Source organism: Pongo pygmaeus, chromosome 9, assembly GCF_028885625.2.
Source record: "Pongo pygmaeus isolate AG05252 chromosome 9, NHGRI_mPonPyg2-v2.0_pri, whole genome shotgun sequence".
Taxonomy (NCBI): Eukaryota; Metazoa; Chordata; class Mammalia; order Primates; family Hominidae; genus Pongo; species Pongo pygmaeus.
Window position 1 is genome coordinate 122,273,842 of NC_072382.2, and position 17,853 is coordinate 122,291,694.

Sequence of the window (17,853 nt, forward strand, 5' to 3'; positions counted from 1 at the left end):
AGATGGTTTAAGGAAAAAAAGGAATCATAGGTCTTAGGGAAAGGAAGGAGGATGTTAGGCTCCTTTGCAGTATTTGTTACTTGATCCTATGATTTTTTTTCTTTCAAAATGTCTCTGATTTACCCCTTGCTCTGTTTCCACTGTAGCAGCTTATCTTGCGGCACAGCTCCATGTCTAAAACACCTGCATAGATTGCTGCCTCCGCTCTCCAGCCTGTCATGCATGACTACCCGCCAGCTTTGCTCCAAAACATTCCTTTCATTATGCCACTTGCCTGCCCAAGAACCTGCAGTGGCTATGGTTACTACTGTATTGAGATTAAGCTCCGCTTTGTTTCAGAGATGTTCATAATTTGGCCAGCTTTATTTCCCTCTACTGTCCATCGTGAGCCCTCTTCCCCAGTAAGGCTTAGGCTCCTTCAAGTCTCCCCACCTCACATTCTAGGCCAGGACTCCACCTTTGCTTTTCCCTTAGTCTGAAATGTACTTTGGAAACTTCTAAGATGAGTATTAAAAGTAATAGCTGGCCGGGCGCGATGGCTCACGCCTGTAATCCCAGCACTTTGGGAGGCCAAGGCGGGCGGATCAAGAGGTCAGGAGATGGAGACCATCCTGGCCAACAGGGTGAAACCCCATTTCTACTAAACTACAAAAAATTAGCTGTGCGTGGTGGCAGGTGCCTGTAGTCCCAGCAACTTGGGAGGCTGAGGCAGGGGAATCACTTGGACCCAGGAGGCAGAGGTTGCAGTGAGCCGAGATCGCACCATTGCACTCCAGCCTGGCGACAGAGCAAGACTCCATCTGAAAATAAATAAATAAATAAATAAATAAATAAATAAATAAATAAAATAATAATGGCTGGCCAGACATGGTGGCTCATGCCTGTAATCCTAGCACTTTGGGAGGCTGAGGAGGGTGGATCGCTTGTCGCTTGAGCCCAAGAGTTCAAGACCATCTTGGGCAACATGGTGAAACACCATCTTACAAGCAATAGAAAAATTAGCTAGGTGAGGTGATGTGTACCTGTAGTTGCAGCTACTTGGGAGGCTGAAGTGGGAGGATCACTTGAGCCCAGGAGGTGGAGGTTGCAGTGAGCCATGGTCCGCACTCCAGCCCGGCAATCAAAAAAAATAAAAAATAAAAATATTAGCTACAACTTAATGAGTACAAACTATGTGTCAGGTGCTGTGCACTACATACATGACTCCTGTCTTCACAAAAACCTCATAAGGTAAGTGGTTTTTCTCCATTTTTACAGAGCAGGTAACTGAAGCTAGTAGTGATTATGACGTTCCCAGTGGCACAGCTAGGATTCAAGATAAGGTCTGTCTTCCACCAAAGCTTGTCTTTTTTACCCGGCTGCAGAAATAGTTTCTGTACTTAAAGGTGTTTACAGCCTAATAGTGACAAGTACATGAATATTAGTTTTCTGCTTTTCTCCCTCCCTAAATTGCAGTTATCTACACTGGACTAAGGGTTAGAAATTCTGAGAAGTTTGCATTCCATTCAAGGTGTTTGATCTTGGGAATGACTTGAACATAACTAAACATTAAAGAGATTAACTCAGCAGCTGAATTATGCTAAAGTAGAATAAAGCAGGCAAAGGAGAGTTGGGAGGCAGGAAGACTAGCGGAGTGATAATATCCGAACAAGAGGCTTACATTTGGTAAAGTAGGAACAGAAAGGGGAAAAATGGTGTAGTTGAGGTAGAAATTATAGATGTTAGCATGTAAGTTAATATGTAGCATACAGGAGAGGGAGGAGTTTAAAAAACAAGACTTTCTGTGAACCAAAGAGATTGATTAACAACTGGGAAAGCATAGAGCAGAGATAGGCTTTGGGGGGAAAATCAGTGTAATTTTGGCCATGTTGAGTTTTAGGTAGCAGTGTTGTCTCAACTTACAGATATCTAGCAAGATGTGGCAAATACAGTTTCAGAGCTAAATCAAGTTGAGTCATTCGTGTTGTTTCAGTTGGATGAAGGACATAATCCATAATTGTGTGCATAAAATCTGTGTCATAAAATCTCAGAATTGAAAGTACTTTAGAGTCTGTCAACTGATTGGGTAAACCAAATGTGGTATATTCATATAGGGGAATATTCTTTGCCCTTAAAAAAGGAATAAAGTACAGATAACATGCAACATAATGAATCTTGAAAACTTTATGCTAGGTGGAGAAGGCAGTCCCCAATTGTATGGCCACATAATGTATGATTCCTTTATATGAAATATGTAGAATAGGAAAACTCATAGAAAGTAGATTGGTGGTTGCCAGGGACTGGGGAGAGGGGAGGGTGTTCATGGACATTTGGTAATGAAAAGATTTGGAATTTTTTCAAGGGGCGGTGGCAAAAATGTTCTGGAATTAGTGGCAATGGCTGTATAACCTTGCAAATATACTAAAAACCACTGAGTCGTACACTTTAAAATGGTGAACTTTATGGCATATGAATTATATATTTTTTAAATGGAAGAAAAAAAAAGTACCTCAGAGATCACCTACTGTGTCCTCATACAGAGTGACTCAGTGCCTTTGTCCCTTCTCTACTCATGCTGGAGATGGGTGAACATCTTCTGTCTTAGGGAACTTATCTTTTTGCCCAATAACCCATTCTATTTTTTTGAGACTTCTAATTGGTGTATGTGGCATAGTGGGTAGGAAGCATGGTCTCTCGACATCAGAAAGTGCTGGTTTTGCCACTTACTGACTTGCGTCACATTGGGCAAGTGAATTTCGCTAAGCGTCAGTTTCAGCATCTGCAAAAACTAAGGTAATAATAGTACCTTCCTCAGGGTTGCATTGACGAAAATGAAACAATGCACGTGGAGTGCCCAGCAGCTAGTAAATACTTGATATTTGGTCATAATTAGTCTTTTATTTCTTGCTTGCCCCTCACGATATAAAATATCTCATAAGAGGTCAGTTGCTACACTTTGGTTTGTCTGTTCTTTGTTTTTGAAACAGAGTCTCGCTCTGTCACTCAGGCTGGAGCGCAGTGGTGAGATCTCAGCTCACTGCAACCTCCACCTCCCGGGTTCAAGCAATTCTCCTGCCTCAACCTTCCAAGTAGCTGGGATTACAGGTGCGCACCACCACATCCGGCTAATTTTTGTATTTTTAGTAGAGATGGGGTTTTGCCATATTGACCAGGCTGGTCTTGAACTCCTGACCTCAAGTGATCCTCCAGCCTCAGCCTCCCAAAGTACTGGGATTACAGGTGTGAGCCACCACGCCTGGCCAGTTGCTACACTTTGTTTTTTGATTTCCTCATAGTCCAAAATGTCTACCGCGTACAGGAACATACAGCAAGGGCAGTTGGGATAAGCTGTGAAAATGTATTTTTTTTTTCTTTAAAGAATCTCAGTAGGATCTACTGATGCATTGACATTATGCCAACTTGCCAGCAGTTTCGTTTTTCCTTTCAAGATGCCTGTGAACAGTGTGGCAAGAGAGATGAGGCGCCTTGGGGTCTTAACTGCACAATGGCCAGCAAGACACCAGGGAAGCTTCATGTTTTCCTTCCACCTTCAGAGATGCAGTGATACTGAGAGTTGAGAGCAGTTTTCTTTAGCATCAGGCAGCTGGGCTGATCTTTCCCAGCACCCCCATGCTCTTTGGTAACTAAAGGATAGAAAGAGAAAGACCATTTGTTAAGTATGTGAACGTAAGGAGGAGTCCCTTCCTAGATTCTTGCTGTAACCTCCAACTTCTTATCCTTGTTTTGGCTAAGATTAGACAAGTATTATGAAGTGATGTGACACCAAAAGGCTAGACAGGAGACGATTCATATAGATTCAATCATCTAGAAGATTTGGCAATTTTTTACAAGCCATTTGTTTATTATTTCTTGGTTTTTGTTTTTTTTTTTGAGACAGAGTCTCACTCTGTCGCCCAGGCTGGAGTGCAGTGGTGCGATTTCGGCTCCTGCAACCTCCGCCTCCCAGTTTCAAGTGATTCTCTTGCCTCAGCCTCCCAAGCAGCTGAGACTACAGGCGTCTGCCACCACCCCCAGCTGATTTTTGTATTTTTGGTAGAGGCCGGGTTTCACCATATTGGCCAGGCTGGTCTCCAACTCCTGACCTCAAATGATCCACCCACCTCACCTTCCCAAAGTACTTGGATTACAGGCGTGGGCCATGGCGCCCGGCCAAGCTATTTGTTTTATTAAGCGTCCAGTGCAGTCTTGATGTTAGCTGAAGATGTTTGGGTAATCTCTTGTATTGCTTCATAAAACAGTGTAATAAACCCAATAGTAGCAGCCTTCAATAGCTTTGCACCAAGGAAACGTTCCCTCCCACCTCTCATTCCCTCTGCTTCCTACTCCCCAACCCCTACCTCAAGCCACCTGCTGGGCAGCTGGAACCACAAATTACCAGCATTACTTCCAGAGGAATAAAACAGCCTACATCCCCCCGCCCCCCGCCTGCTTTGTTTTTAGCTGGTTTGTTTGTTTTCAGATGTCAGTAATGTGAAGTATTTCCCCTAATCAATGTTTTAACCTTCTTGTTGATATTTATTCAGCTTGTTGAATGTACTGTGTTAAAGCATCCATGAGCTCTATGGATGGGAGAGTAAATCTGAATTTCTCTCTTTTCTCTGGAGACATCATAATGTTTCCTATTATCAGAGGATTGTTTTGCTAGGATATTAATGAGCAGTTTCTCTGCTGGAGTTATCATTGCTTCCCTCTTCCTTCAGCTCCCAAACAAACAATTTTGAATTAACATGGAAACCAAGTTTAATTTCTTGACTCATCTCCTCTGGCTTTGAATTTCCTTTTCTGTTTCTTGCTGTTGTCAATAATTTGGTACTCCCATCTGTCCATTTCTGCTCACCCTGTTATTGATAATGTGATTAACCCCCTACTCCGTTGCTATTTATTTACTGATAAATTATTTCTGATCATGTGTGCTATATTTTCTTTACTCAGATCTAAGGTATAATTAGGGAACAGAGCTGAACAAAAGAGCCTTTTTTTCCCTTCTCTTACCATGGTGTTGGGTGAAACATGCTGTCCAGCAGGTCCCTGTCTTTTATAATGGAAGGGGAACGTGCTTTTATATGAAAATCCAGATGTGTGATGGTGGTTTGTTTACCTTACTTTGTGCTTAATGAGATTCTTCAGATATTGTTACGTTGAAGTACTGCTTCTATTTTTATTATCTAACATTTATTAAATGTCAACCATGCGCTCATTAAACAAAGAATAGCACAGTTCTGTCTGGACTCAGAGTCTAGATGCTTAGTTTCAGCCCTAGTGACTAAAACCTGTATAATGGACGGTGTATGTTATCCTGGGGGATGTTTTCCAAATATTGTATTTTAAAATAATAAACAATTGGACCCTGCCCCTGGGAGAGACACATCTGAAACAAGGCACATGTATAAAACAAGGCACAGAATAAGAGAGAGAAAGATACAGCTGAACTTACTTTAAAAGTAAGATTGATATTTTTTACCTTAATTTTTACTCTTGAAATTTCAAGTGATAGGTTGAATTTTCCAGCTGTTTTGATTTCACCTATGTTTTCCATTCTACAAAGAATGTTTTGATCTTTTCATCTGGCCCAAGGCAAAGCTGGTGACTTGGCTCAGTTACAAGAAAAGAGCCTGGAACCTTATGGAGCAGGAATGTAGATTTTAGCTCATTTAAGTGGCACAGCTTGCTTTGGTGAATCACTTTGTACCTCGGATTCTTTATATCAGGATGGTAGTGGGGTTGTTAAAATATAACTAGTGGAAGGGGAATATTTTGATTTCAAATCAGAAAATACAACTTAAAGGCTCATAATTTACTACCAAATAGCTATTTTCAGCCAGGCATGGTGGCTTATACATGTAATCCCAGCACTTTGGGAGGTTGAGGCAGGCAGATCACTTGAGCCTAGGAGTTTGAGACCAGCCTGGGCTAGAAAGTGAGACTCTCATCTTTACAAAAAATCAAAACATTAGCTGGGTGTGGTGGCACACCCATGTGATCCAAGCTACGTGGGAGGCTGAGGCAGGAGGATTGCTTAAGCCTAGGAGTTGAAGGCTGCAGTGAGCTATGATACTACCGCTGCACTCCAGCCTGGGCAGCAGAGTGAGACCCTGTCTCAAAACAAACAAATAATATTAAAAATAAATACAAATTTTCCTATCTTTGAAATGAGGATAACACAACTCAGGACTGAAATGAGAAATATGATGATGGCTGTGAAAGCACTTTGTAAACCGTGAAGTGTTTTGCTCATTTATCCTCAGAATGCTTACTACTCATTAGTTCAAATTTATATATAAGCTCTACGTCCAGGGCCGGGCGCAGTGGCTTACACCTGTAATCCCAGCCTTTTGGGAGGCCGAGGCAGGTGGATCGGTTGAGGTCAGGAGTTCGAGATCAGCCAGGCCAACATGGCGAAACCCCATCTCTACTAAAAACATAAAAATTAGCTGGGTGTGGTGGCGGCTGCCTGTAATCCCAGGTACTGGGGAGGCTGAGGCAGGAGAATTGCTTGAACCCGGTAGGCAGAGGTTGCAGTGAGCCAAGATCACACCACTGCCCTCCAGCCTGGGTGACAGAGCGAGACTCCATCTCAAAAAAAAATAAAAAATAAAAAAGATACGTATCCAAATGCATTCACTTGTGCATTCAGATTGATTTTGTTGTTAATGAGTAAGGTGCAGAGGCAACAGTGTTGAGCTGAGGACTGGAATTAGTGGGGGCCACCACTAAGGGAGTGCACAGGGGAACGTCGCCTGTGTAGGTCTCACTGGAGTGAGCTGGTTCTTGGGGACTGGAACCACACCCAGCAAAAATCAAGGACAGTGCCTGCCACCTAGGAGCCACGGAGTAATTGTTCACTAACTTCAACTGATGGTTGAAAACACAGTCCTGGGAGTAGCCTCCAGTATTTAATAAACCTTTTCTCCCTTCCCCCACCCACTTCTTTAGCCAACTACACCATAAAACAGACCCTTCTATTGCTACCAAAAATAAAAATCTTGTCTTTGGGGTTGGGAGAGATAAGACTTACTTGGTTATTAACTGTATAGGTATTTGTATATAGGTATTTTCACCTGGGTCTACCTCTTCAACTTTTGTTTTTCAGTTTAATTTCTCTATTCCTCTTTCCCAGTCAAATTTTTAAGTCAACCATATCACCTCAACAGGAGGCCTAATTAATTAGCACTTTAAAAGCAGTGTACTCCCTCAGAAGGGTGGAGGGGGAGGGTAGCTTGGAGTCAGTTTGTATTCAGAAGAACAAGGTATTATTGTGTGTGCTGAATTTTTTTTTTTTTTTTTTTTTTTTTTTTGAGACGGAGTCTAGCTCTGTCACCAGGCTGGAGTGCAGTGGCGCAATCTTGGCTCACTACAACCTCCGCCTCCCGGGTTCAAGTGATTCTCCTGCCTCAGGCTCCCGAATAGCTGGGATTACAGGCACCTGCCACCACGCCCGGGTACTTTTTGTATTTTTAGTAGAGACAGGGTTTCACCATGTTGGTCAATCAGGCTGGTCTCGAACTCCTGACCTCATGTGTTCTGCCCGCCTCAGCCTCCCAAAGTGCTGAGATTACAGCATGAGCCACTGCACCCTGCCGTGTGTGCTGAAGTTTACCCAAATGCTTAATGCTGGAAAATGCTTGAAGAAAACTATCCTTCCTCTGGCAGGAGGTGCAGTCTGACATGGAGGCATAAAGCAATATATAGAGACACTTTTTCATTTTTACTCTACTTACTGTTTTCATTCCTGAAAGTATATGCATGTGTGTGTTACAAGAAGTTATTTTAAAAAACAAACATGATGTTCATCTATTCAGATTGGTTTTATTTTGGAACTGTCTTCCTCTCATGTAAATGTATCCTTTTTAAACAAGGCCATTAATGCTATTTACCTAGTAACACTTCAGTGTGTCAACAATATTACTTTTGTCAATAGAGCACTTCAGTAATTATTGCCCTTTCTGGTATTAAGTACCTTCGCTGCATTTAAAGAAAAGCACCCATACATCTAAAGAAAAAGGTCCAAATACATAAGGCAAGTTTTCACTTTCAACAATAAGTGTTCATTTCTCCAAAGATCCAAATTTCCTTTTAGCCTTGGGCCAAGGAGACAGACTGAGAGAATCCAAGAATTTAGAGATGGAAGTTACCTCATTCAACCTCCTAATCTACTGCTGGAATACCCTCTAGGGCAGCCCTGGCAGATGGCCATCCATCTGCTTGTATACTTCCAGGGCTGGGGAGCTCATTATCTCCTGAGGCAACTCATAAATTCTTTCTTATTTGAGCTAAAAGTGGCCTCTCTGTAACTTCTTTTTTTTTTTTGAGACAGAGTCTCGCTCTATCAGCCAGGCTGGAGTACAGTGGCACGATCTTGGCTCACTGCAACCTCTGCCTCCCGGGCTCAAGCAATTCTCCTGCCTCAGCCTCCCGAGTAGCTGGGATTACAGGTGTATGCTACCACGCCCAGCTAATTTTTGTATTTTTAGTAAAGATGGGGTTTCACCATGTTGGCCAGGCTGGTCTCGAACTCTTGATCTCAGGTAATCTACCCGCCTCGGTCTCCCAAAGTGCTGGGATTACAGGCATGAGCCACTGTGCCAGGCCACCCCTCTGTAACTTCTATCCACTGGTCCTGGTTGTGGAGCAACATAAGGAAGATCTTAAGTATTTGAAGATAGCTACTACATTTCCCTTTTGTCTTTTCCAAATTAAGATGACTGAATTGTTTTATAATGAAGATTTTTGCCTGGAATCTGGAAAAACAAGATGGAAATGAGTGTATATTAACTGTTGCTATAAAGGAAACCTTTGTTATAACTGCAGCTCACTGGTAAGGTATCTCTTCTAGTATTTCACACTCGGGCACAGCCTTCTATGTAATACCCCTCTTGAAAGTAACCTATCCCTCACTGAGCTACGAAGAGTAAGAAGTCCCTCCTGGGTGAATAGAATCTTATACCTTTTGCTATTCTGAATTCCTTAAGAGAGCCCGAATTCCTAAGCATTGCTCTGAGATAAAATTTAAAGGTTTTCCTTTAGGAGGGAAAATTAAATGCATGAGACTACATTTTTTTTGACAGTAGAAACCGTGGCCAGTTTTTCTTTCTGTACCCTATAGTGTCTAATACTATGCTGTACCTGGCAGACAGAAGCTGTACAATAAATTATTGCTCTATTGCATGATGGTGAATTACATATATGATGAGAGATATATGTATCTATGAAGTACATATATACAGAAATATGTATACACATATAGGCATATATGCACATATGTATACACACATGCTTTTTTGCCTTTGAATGCCTTTATAATATCCCTGTCTTATTTCATAATAATTTATAGGACTATTTAATGCCAGTCTTCAGACAAAACTATACTCTAGGTAAATTGCAAACCCCAAACACCTGGGGCAATATGAAAACTGCCACCTTATTTTTGATATCCTGGGGTGGTTGCATTGAGAAGACAGATCCTTTTCTCTGTACCTTCCATTGCTAAGAGATTGTGCTTTGCTCCCAGGTAGAAAATGCCACTCTGTTCCTCATCCTCCGACCTCTTCCTCCTGTTTGAGTGGATTGTTTCTTCAGTTGCTCTTCTTGTTGGAAGTGGTGAAGAAAAACAGTAAAAGGATGGGGGAAAATACTGCGGCTTTAATACTTACTTAACATTTTACACAACTTGACTTTCATAGCGATCTTTGACCAGTGTCTTTTGTGCAGCCGGAAGCCCTGAGTTTTAGCCCAGTTTTGCTATTTCCTGACTGAGTGGTTTATATCTATAATGTCGTGTAATGGAACCTACCTGGACCAACTATGAGAATCAAATGATGAAAGATGAATGTGAAAGTATAAAGCTTATCACAAGTAAAATCCCGCTTTTAGATGTAAGCATAGTAGCCCTACTACGGTGGAACTGGTTAAAGCCTTTATTTGTGCAAATGAGCAGCAATTCTCCTTTCCCAGACAGGCATGGCCATAGTGGAAGACTCCTGGCTACAATGCAGGTCTATGGAAGATTCAGACTGAGAATTCTGAGGGCATACCCAAGCCTCTGTGTGCTAAAGGCCCTTGGCTCCAACTCTTGAGTTGCCATAAGTCACACGCCCCTTCCCCTGCCTCCACCCCGACTGTCAGACTAAACTATGATCATGTAACTGAGTTAATTGCAAAATGCCATAAAGAACATACCTGACGTCAAGTGGACCAAAACTGTTAGAAGGAAAATGTAGTGCCTCTATAACATCTTTTACTTGACTACCAACGCTAAAGGGACCAGCCCTGGATTTGTCTGGTTTCCTATTTTGTCTTTGGTGCCTGGCACATAATAGGCACCAGAGATGTCTTGAAGAACTATTGTCACAGCAGCTTATCTCCTCTGCAGAGTAGCAAGTGGAAACTGAGACACGTGGTAGAAATGAATTAGGTTCTCACATGAGGGATGGGAGCAGGGCTGCAGAATGAGAGGCAGGTTATATTCTGATTAAGGATGATCTAAATTTTTGTTTTAATTTCAGTGCGAGCAGTATTCTTTACACCTAGACTAATAAATGAGACAAGAGACATTGGGGGGAGGGAGCTGCGTAATAATATAGTTGTCAAGTGGGGATGTGACCTTTTAACATTCAATGTAGTATTTGCAGCCAGCTACGTTAAACAGCATGCTGCCATGAGACTTGGAGACTACGTGAACCACACACACATATATGTTTGCTCTTTGCCAACACTTATCCATAATATCACTGGGAAAAACCACTGCTTACTGCATCCTTTAAAGCATGAGTAAACATCAAGGACATTTCTCCTTCTAACTCACTTCTGCTTCAAAACTGGTTCTGTGAGACATCTGCTGTAAGAATGAACCATTTATCCTCCAAACAAGTGACAAGAAGAACACAGAATTTATTTTCTTTTAATCTGGAGTTTAAGTACTCTGATAGGATTGACGAATTTTAATACTGGCTTGCAATATGATATATAATCAGGCCCTTGCTTCTTCCAAGCTAAGTTCCTCAAATGTGAACACCAACTTCAACTTAGGTTGTAAAGACTTTAAGCTTACCAAGGGCACAGTTTCATATTTGCCAGTTAGGATTTCATCTGACTCATTTGGACAAATGACAGGAGAAAATCCGATTTGCCAGAACTGTAGACCTCATTAACCCCTTCTCTCTATTGGTTTATCCATTCAACACATTTACTAAGCACCTCCTATGCCAAGTACTGTGTGGTTAATAGATTTTTTTTTTTTTTTTTTGCTTTTGAGATGGAGTTTCACTCCTGTTGCCCAGGCTGGAGTGCAATGGCGTGATCTCAGCAACCTCTGCCTCCCTGGTTCAAGTGATTCTCCTGCCTCAGCCTCCTGAGTAGCTGGGACTACAGGTCCCATGCCACCACGCCCGGATAAGTTTGTATTTTTAGTAGAGACAGGGTTTCTCCATGTTGGCCAAGCTGGTCTTGAACTCTGACCTCAGGTGATCCACCCGCCTTGGCCTCCCAAAGTGCTGAGATTACAGGTGTGAGCCACCGCGCCCAGCCAGAGGTTTTTTAAAAAGCCTGTAGTCTCATTATGAACTTGAGATGAACCTTCAAGGTTCCTTTGGAAAAGAAATGGTAGGTAAATTTAAGATCAAATATCTGCTTTGCGGATATACCTGAGGCAAATACAAAGAAGGGAGAAGCTAAAATATAAATCCAGGAGAACAAGCTCACAGTCTATTAGCGAGAGCAGATGTGAACCAAGTAAGTGACCATAAACTCTAACAAGTACAAGAGAGATCCCGAGAAGGGAGTAATTACTTCTGTTGGGAAGGGACTAGATAGCCAGGTACGATAAACTTCTAGTAGGAGAGGTTCCTAAACAGAATTCTGAGCGGTTAATAGGAACTTGTGTATCTGTGTGTATGTGGGAGGTGGGGTGGGAACTCTGGGCAGAATTCAGTGTGTTAAAGGCACAGAGGTATGAAATGGGATGAGCAGAGAACTCGATGCTGCTTGGTACTGACTGAAGGTGAGATGGACGGAAATGGATGATGGGTGAGGCGGGGAAGTAAGCAAGGACCTTGTATGCTGTGCTACGAAGTTTTGGACTCGAGGCCAGGTGCGGCGGCGCACGCCTGTAATCCCAGCACTTTGGGAGGCTGAGGCGGGCAGATCACGAGGTCAAGAGTTGGAGACCAGACTGGCCAACATGGTGAAACCCCGTCTCTACTAAAAATACAAAAGTTAGCCAGGCGTGGTGGCAGGTGCCTGTAGTCCCAGATACTCAGGAGGCTGAGGCAGGAGAATCACTTGAACCCGGGAGGCGGAGGTTGCAGTGAGCCAAGATTCCGCCACTGTACTCCACTCCAGCCTGGTGACAGAGTGAGACTCTGTCTCAAAAAAAAAAAAAAAAAAAAAAAAAAAAAAGTTTTGGACTCAATATGAGGTCATGAAGGGGTTTTCAGCAAGGGTGTGAAGTGGTGAAGCTTGTTTTAGAGACATCACTCTGGCAGCCATTTGTACACATATTGGAGGGAGCCAATTTAAAGGCAGGGAGACCAGCTAGAGGGCTGCTGCAACAGTTTCTAAGATATGGTGACATGATATGATATGTGCCATTCAGCAAGGTGACAACAAGTCACCTGCTCACTGTGTGCCTCAGCTGGCCCCATTTAAGCAGAGGGATCATTATGAATGTGTGATGAACTTTCAAAGGGACCTTCGGAAAAGACATGGCAGGTACATTTAAGATCAAATATTCTTCTTAGTGGATATACCAGAGGCAGACAGATGGAAGAAACTGAAGATAAATCCGAGAGAACAAACTCCTTCCTGTGGGCTCTGGCCACCATGACACCCAAGCACAATGAACCCTATCCGTCCTGCACAGCATAGCAGCTGGCTGTGAGGGATGTTTCAGATGAGAGGTTCTAGAGGTGGGAGCCCCATTTCCCAACCCGTCTGTTTTTTCATTCAAGGCAGCAGCCTCAGAGTAGATCAGCGGGGCCAGCCTCGTGGCCCTCTGACATTCTCCCCCTCTGGCTTCCAAAAAATATCTGGACTGACCTTCCCACCCCTGGAGCTGAGCTTGAGAAGTCAGCTTGCCTGGAATTGAATTTTGATAGGTGATACTGAAATTCAGTAGTAAAAAAGGTGGAGAGCAAGTAGTGAGTATCCCAAAGAACTCAACATCTTGCAGCACGGGGAGACAGGAGAGTGGGTGGGGGCAACCAGGCTGAGGCTTCTGTACCGGCAGACTTCGCTGACATTGTTGTCCACCCTGTGACTGGTAGGGACTCCCTGCTTCTAGGGGCAGAGGCCTTAAGAAAGGAAAAGAAAAAACCATTCTTGCAAGAAGGGGAGAAACCAGGGCTCTCAAGAGGCCACAGCCAAGACTATCTCCAGAGCCATCAGCAATCTCTCTGACCTGCCAAAAGCTCCCCCCCGCTTCCCTGGTTAATAGGATGAGATCACCAGGCAAAAGAATATGATGAAGCATTTCACTTATATAGTATTTTTCTTTCCAAACACTTAATAAGCCTCTCTGGTCTCGCTGATCTTGCATTCTTCCTGTGAAAGGGGCCAGGGATCCATGCTTGACATTTCAGAGCTTGCGCGGCTTGAAAGATTATCTAGTCTGCTTCCCTCACTTTTAGAGTTATGGGAACTGAAGTCCAGGGAAGTGAAATTGCTTGCTGGGATCACAGGGATGCCTCTCCCTCCTCCCAGCCCCGCACACTTTCTGCTAGGCTCATGCACCTGTTCTGTCCATTTTGCACGAGAGAGAGGGGGTTCCAGAGTGGGGGAATAGAGTTGGAATTAGAAATTAGTTTTGTGTGACTGGCTTACAGGTGGTCTTAAACCTTAATAGGTTTAAGAGCCTCTGTAAAACGGGACTAGTGTCACCTCAACACCTACCCTGCAAAGTTGATTATTGGGAATCACACTTGTGTAAGTGGTATAGTCTTGGCAAACAGTAGGTGCTAAATAATGTCTAGCTGGAGGAATGGAGCCCTGTTCCCATATGGCATTCATCCAGCCAGTGTGTGGAGCTGGGGGAGGGATAGGCACGACTCCTGAGGCCCAGATCCTCCCTGAAGCAGGAGGCCCAGTACCCGCCCAGGCTAGCCAGCCAGCCCTCCCCGGGGAATGCAAAGTCCAGAACAGTCTATAGTCCCGATAGTCTGCCTCATGCGTGAGACCTGACCAAGGACGTCTGTGAACAAACCCTTCACAGAGAGCTTAATGAGATTGTGGGAGTGCTGATGGTTGGGTGTGGGGATACAGGCCATTGAAGGTGAGAGGGCTGGTGTGATCAGTTTGGTGGTCTGCCCAAGACAGAGACCCTGCGGGTTGGATAAGAGGGAGCTAATAGGTTTCGGGGGGTCACATGTCCCTTGCACTTCCTCCTGTTCCCCCAGGACCCCCTCTTCACCCAGCCTCCTCCTAAGGGCAACTCTGTTGTAATAGGATGAACCACACGGTGTACTGAAATGAACCGCGTGTCAGAAAGCGGGGTTGCCTCCTGGGTCCTGCCACTTGCTCCCCGTGTGTTCTTGGCCTGGTCCCTTCACCCCTCCTAGCCTCAGGATCTTCATGCATAACATGAGATCCTTCCAAGATGTTGGTATGTATATAACAGTGCTCTGGAATGAGTCCATGCAAGCTGTTGCTCTTCAGCCTCCTGAACAAGGTGCTCTTGTCTCTTTCCACGAAACCTCCACCTCTCTCCATCTTCCGCACCACTGAGGCCGCAGTCTCTTCTAACAGGGTACGCTCGTCCCCCGCGCTGTTCCCCGAATGCCACCAGGAGGCGCCCCTTGCTCGCTGAAGCCGGCCGGGCTAATAACTCCTCGGGGCCGGGGCGGGCTGCCCCTGTGCGCAGGGCGGTGGAGGGTGCGGGCTGCGCCGGGTTCCCTACCTGAGGTCCGCACCTCGCAGCGCCCGCTTGGCTGCGCGCCCCTAGCCTCTGCCGGGCGCCGCTCCCCAGCCGGGCGCCTCCCGCTCGGCCCCGGGCCCCCCGGCAGCCGCAAGTTTGCCCTCGGCCGCGCGGACCCGCGCCCACCCTGCCCGCCGCAGCCCCCGCCGTTCCCGCCGCCCCCGCCGCCCCCGCGCCTGGGCTCCCGAGCGAGGCTCCGAGGGGTGCTGGGGGGGCGTGCAGCTGCCCGCGGCGCTCCGGCCCGGCCCCGAAGGGGCGCCCCCCCAGGCCGGCGGTGCGCGGGGCCGCAGCAGTTCCCCAGCTGCCCGCCGGGCGGCGCCCCGCGTCTCGCCGCGCTCCTCCCGCGCTCCCCGCGCCGGGCTCGCTCGCAGCCGGACACAGACTGCCTTCAGCTGCGGGCGGATCGGGCTGGAGCCGCCGCGGCTGCTGCGGAAGAGGAAAAACGGCCAACAGCAGCGCCCGGCTCCCGGCTCAGCCCCCGGAGTGTGGAGCCGCCCAGGTAAGGGCAGCGGCCCCTCGCGGCGCCCCCGGCCCGCTCCCTGCGCTGCCCCCGCGCCCCCGAGTCCCCTCCGCCCGGGCCCCTCCCGCACCCGCACTCCGACTTCTGACGTCTCCGCCGCTCCTGCCCTCGGGGGCCACGGCCCCGCACCCCTGCCCCGGCCTCCGCCCCCGCGCCCTCCTTCCTGCTCCCGCCTCCCGCCAGCCCGGTCCCTGGCACTTCGGTTCCTGCGTCTCCAGATTCGCCGCCGAACCCCCACCGCTCTGCTCCCGTAGTTCCTCTAGTCTTCATCCCGGTCCGTCTCCCTCCTTCCGCATCCCTTCCCCGGGCTTGCCGTCCTCCCGCTGTGGTCCTCCCCCTCCCCGTGCAACTCCCAGCTCTGCCTCTGCCCCCTGCAGGGATGACAGCCCCTTCCCAGCCTGGCGCGTCTCCCCTACACCTCGTCACCCTCCGCTTCTCCCAGCGCCGCTGTTCCCCGGCTACAGCCCCCCATCCCGGCTCAGCCTGGCATCCCACCAAGCCCCCTCCCCCTTCCCTCACTGCCATCTGCCTTGACTGCCCCCTGCCCCTGCACTGGACTCGGGCCACCACCACACCCCCAACCCTCTACACCGTCTTGCTTGGGGGAACCAGCGTCCTATCAGAAATGATCCTCTTTCCCGGGGCGAATGGGGCTCCTACCCATCCCACCCTAGTTCATCCGAGCGGGAAGTGAGGGAGAAACTCTAGAGACCTGCAATGGGCGCGTGATGGGGGAGGGGGCTGGGGCGGAGGGGGAGGGGAGCTGATTTAGATTCTCTCCAGTGAGGACTGGCAGAGCTGTGCGCTCCGACCTGGCTGGGGTGGAGGGCGTGCAGGCGACAGCTGGGACAGGGGGTTCAAGGCACTGAGAGCACCTGTGTCTCTTTCCCTGGCTCCCTTGAGCTGAGCAAAGTAAGGGGAGGAGTTGGAGCCTGGGGAGAGTTGGCTGAGGGCCTTGGGGTGGGGGAGGAGGCGGCCGAGGGGGCTGGGCCCCGGGCGCCTCTGGCCCGTCTGCCTGGCAGTGGTGGGGCAATGCGGGCCGAGCCACTCCCGGGCTGGACCTTGGGCTGCGTGGCTCTTGGCATCTGTACTTGATGCTGCCATCTTCCTCTTGGTGCTGTTGTCTGGTGATGCCACGCGGTGCCACCTCCCTGCCTCCCTCCAGTGGCTCTCCTGGGCATGTCTCCCAAGGGTCTGGGTTGTCTGGAAAGAGGAGGGGAGCTCTGGGCACAGCTGGGCCCTTTTGCCAAGCAGTGGGCAGCTGTCAAGACCAGGCCAAGAGGTCTGAGGGCTGGTCAGGAGGACTGAGCCCTACCAGGAACAAAGAACTACCTTCACTTTCACTCCCTCTGGGTCACCTGTGTGGTAGTGACACTTCTAGGAGCACCGGGAAACTGCGGGCGTGTTATCTCCGGGGAGAGAGGCCGCCTGGGTTGGTAGTGGGCATCTGAGAGACAAATCCGGTCCTGCCTTACTCCCTGAGTGTCTGTGCTCGCGTGGTCGGGGCAAGGGGCTTGTCGAGGTCCACTGTGTTCCGGTCCCACCAGGGATGGGAGCCCCTGGAATTCCACTGGGCGTCATCATCCTGGCTTTATTTGCTGAAGCTGCAGCTCAGGCTTCATCATTAATCAGGTTTATTATTTTTCTCACTGGCTGGATGTGTTCCTCAAGGTCACGACCCTTCGGAGAGTTAATCTAATATGCACACATTACAGTGTCTGGGTTTGTTTAATTTTCCATATTTTGTTCATTCCTTGTGGCCCGGGCTTGCCCACCAGCCTCCTGCCTGCCTCACCAGCTCCACCCCCCTGTCCTCCTCTGGACCTGCCACCTGAAACCCTGTCCTCCTCTGGACCTGCCACCTGAAACCCAGAGGCAGCACTGATCCCTCCGGATGGGGAAGAGGTGGATGCTCGGGAGGGGAGTTTGAGAAGAGATCTTGGTTTTCTGTGTTTTTCCCATCCCCCTACCTGGGCATCTTGATCGGTGGCTGCTGTCTTCCCCAGCACTGAAAATTCTTCCGAGAGCCTGGGTTGGCTTTGTGGTCTGATTTCCACTTTGGTTTTCCCTTAGGATGGAGAGGGAACTTTAGTACCGGGAGACAGGCAGAGAGACTCTAGGAGAAAGTCCCAGCTGCAGGGAGTCAGGGTGTCCAGGAGAGAGGGGCTCAGCTGCTTCTGAGGTGGTTCTCAGCCATCCAGAGATGGAAGGGAGGACAGGGGGACCGGCCCTGGGTTGGGGGAGAGACTGCTCAGAAAGCAAGAGGAGCAGCGAGGTGGAAGCTGGCCTTCGTGTGGCTGGCGAGGGTGGGCAGCGCCGAGCACGTGTGGGAAGGATGCATCTCTTGGTGCTTCTGCATAGTACTAATCCCTTATGTGTGTATGGGGTTCTGCGGCGTTCCAGATGCCTCTCAGAACAATTACTTCAT

The 17,853-nt window shown here is 47.7% G+C and overlaps 1 protein-coding gene across 3 annotated transcripts in view; it reads left to right on the plus strand.

Annotated features, from left to right (window-relative positions):
* Positions 1-15,193: 15,193 nt before the first annotated feature.
* The window catches only part of GRIK4 (glutamate ionotropic receptor kainate type subunit 4), a 476,655-nt gene continuing 473,995 nt past the window's right edge, over positions 15,194-17,853 (plus strand). The window contains exon 1 of one of the 3 annotated variants that reach the window (XM_054440160.2): positions 15,194-15,404. The gene's annotated coding sequence lies outside the window, so the exon portion shown is untranslated. The remainder of the gene's footprint in view (positions 15,405-17,853) is intronic. The other 2 variants (XM_054440159.2, XM_063671507.1) reach the window with 2 other exon arrangements.